We start from the raw sequence: 3,519 nt of genomic DNA on the forward strand, positions 1-3,519 counted from the left end.
ATAGCATTTAGCTCACATGCACCGTCCATATATTGGACATGTATAAACTTCATGAGCTCACATGCACCGTCTATATATATTTTTTTAATTCATGCTTAATGACACTGCCACAATAATAAATTAAGATTACAATCAAAATTCTCCATTAAAAATATATAAAAAAGATTATAAAATTATAAAGTAAAAGATATCATATCTGAAATCTTTTTAGGTAAATCTAAAAATAAATTCATGAGAATAGTATACAATATCATATTATATCATTATGGAGATATATAAATTTTATTACTTAACACAATCAAGTTTTATCTCACTAAATAAAATCGACTATATGAATCCTTTTACTATATATCTCCTATTGTATTATCGTTTATATTTAAATAAATGAGGTGAACTATGTGGATCCTTCTACAACATTGAATTTTATCTCTTACTATATTATCATTTATATTTAAATAAAATTTATTTTATTTTATTATTATTAACTAAGTTTTTTTTATCTTGTGTACATTTGTCATAATTTTACATCGAGTAACTGAAGTAATTATTGGTTGGTCTATGTACATGTTCATATCATCTTAAATGTGTCTATTGGAGTTTTTCCTCAATAGGTGTCATCTCAATTTTTTCTCTAATATTTTCATTTCTTATCCTATTCATCCTTAACATCATCATATTTGCAACTCTCATTTTCTACTTATATGCTTGAATCATAGTCCAACATTCAACTTCGTATAATATATCAGGTCTAACTGTTATTGTGTAAAACTTTTATTTAAATCTTAGAGATATTTTATGCTCCATACAAAAATTTGGCGGTTTCCTCCATGCATTTCAACCATCCTATTTGTATTTTATATAAAATATCTTTCTTAGTCCTATCCTTTTACAAAAATTATCTTAATCACTTAAAGTTCTCATAACTCGTATCTTCTATCTTAACAATTGTTTCATTACATCTAATATTACTATATTTAAATTTCATATATTCTATCTTTATTATACTAAGTCTAAAATATTTTAATTCTAATATTTTTTTAACTAAGATTCGAGTTTAATGCAAAAAAATATCATTTGTAAATAACAAATATCATGATACAATATCTTAGATGTGTCTAATAAGTTCATTCAGGATTAATGCAAAAAAATAAAGACTTAGAGCAGATCCTTGATAGAAAATATTTTATTTAAAAATTTTTTATCATTACATTCTCATATATATTCTTAATTAATTCAATATACGCTATGCTACCATCTTTCTTTTATAGAATTCTTCATAAAATTTTTCTTAGTTCTATTAAAAATTTTTCTAAGTCAACAAATACCATAGGTAAGTATTGTTTTTTCTGATATTTTTTAATTAGTTGTTTGAGAAGATGTATGACTTTTATTATAAACCTTCTATAAATCTAAATTGATTTTTGATCACCATGGTCTCATATTTAAATTTTTTATTATTTTTTTTAAAAAAAATTTAAAGTATGATTTATTAATTTAATATTTATATAATTTTATATGTTATTTATTCTTATATAGGAAATTAGAGTATTTACTCTCTACTTATTGATGTGTTTTTCAATAACTTTGTAAATCATCAATACCATGAAACGTTTGAATAATTTGAAATTAATTCATCTCATTAGACTTAATTAATATAGTTTAGTTGATCCATCCATTCAACACAATTGACATCTCTATTGTATTTAATATAGACATCTTTGAACTAATCAATTGTATAAGTCAATTTGTGAATTAATTTTCTTCAATGAAAAGATAATCTTAAAATGCTAGTAGTGGAGCAACAATTTCATGAATTAGATTGATCATCTCCAAAATTATTTATCATATTTTTATTATTTATAATATTAAATTCTTTAGAGAATTAAATAGAATATAATAATAATAATAATAACTGTTTTTAAATTTGTAAAAAAATATTTTTAAAAAAAGAGAAAATCATCATTTTATTTGTCATTTGTACCGTGCCCACGTGTTAAATCAAACATTGGTATTTTATTCAAAAGGCAACAGAAAATCGACAGTCAAATTTGGTCGCCGAGATTGCTAGTCAAATTTATGGCCTTTCGATGAACCAGCGTGTATACATAGATGTAGGAGAATCCGTTTGGGAAGTAATAAGCACCTTTGACATCTCTTCATATGCAAAGAATTCTCGACGTGAAAACACAGAGACAAAGGACTGATCTTTGAATAGGAAAAAGAATGGATCTGCAGGGTCCCAAATGAATTGGCTTATTCGAAAAAAGCCTTGTTCTTTGGAAAATCTATCTGGTGTCCGGTACTGCATGGTTCCCCTCTGCAAGAACTCCTCCTCATGCTCTTGAAGCTCATCCTCTTCATGATAAATGCTCCGCTTGCCCCGAAATGATCCGGCCCGATAGGGAAATCCCAATTCAGTGGGCCTTTCAATACAATCAAATAGATTGGTCCAAGGGCGCCATATTCTAGGAGCCCAAACTATGTGATCGAATAAATCCTCCTCCATTTGTTGCGGGTCGATGTCCTCTTCCTCTTCTTCAAACTCCGATTCGTATTTTTCATAGTTTTGAATCATATCTAACTGATTCCTTGGTTCGGACCGAAGAAGTAATGTCACTCGATTATTATCAAACTGACTGCAATCTTTTTCTGTCCGTGAGGATCCCAACAGAGCGCCTTCTAGTTCTAATAGGCCATGAACTAGATCAGAATCATTCTCAGCGAATCTATAAGAAGCGATCCAATTATTTTCATCAGGTCCGGGTGAAGACCAAAGATCTTGAGCGACCAATCCGGCAGAACAATTCAAAAGATAAAGAAGTATCGTTAATTTCTTCATGCTCGTTCCAAGTTCGAAGTACCATTTGTACAAATAAGAATCCCCTTCTTTACATGATTTCTTCTTCATATAGATAGATATAGGATCTACGGGGCAATTACTTAGAAGTACATTTTGTGCAACAGCCCTTCCTATCTGATAGAAAAGGATCCCATGATCCTGAACCGATATTACCTGGGATCGCAAATCCCAAGTTTGTCTATGAAGAGCTGATCTAATTGTATTAGTTTCTATAATTGATTTCTTCTGTGTAATACTAATGGATAGGGCTTGAATAAGAAGCCTTCGTATCTTAATGCATGTATTTAATTTATTCGGAGCTATTAGAGCGGGATCCACTTTTTGGGGAATATGAGTCGAACCAATAACAAGAATATTTCTAGTGGAATATGAGCATCTTGGTAATTATTTTAACATAAATTATGTGAAATGTATTTAATTTTCTCAATGATTCTTAATTTAATGATTAACACCTATGTAAATAATAGTTTAATACGAGAAATCTAAAAAACTAAATTTAACATAAATTATCGAGTGATAACTCAAATAGTCGACCAAACTAACAACCTTTGCTTGTTATCGTTACGAGCAAACATCCATTCAACCAACCAATAAAACATCAGCAACACCACCTCAATTATATGGTGCATTCATCTGATCCATAATATTTCATCCATCAT

Source organism: Curcuma longa, chromosome 9 (assembly GCF_044706935.1).
Source record: "Curcuma longa cultivar G26 ecotype Majalengka, Jawa Barat chromosome 9, ITB_CL_G26_1.1, whole genome shotgun sequence".
Taxonomy (NCBI): Eukaryota; Viridiplantae; Streptophyta; class Magnoliopsida; order Zingiberales; family Zingiberaceae; genus Curcuma; species Curcuma longa.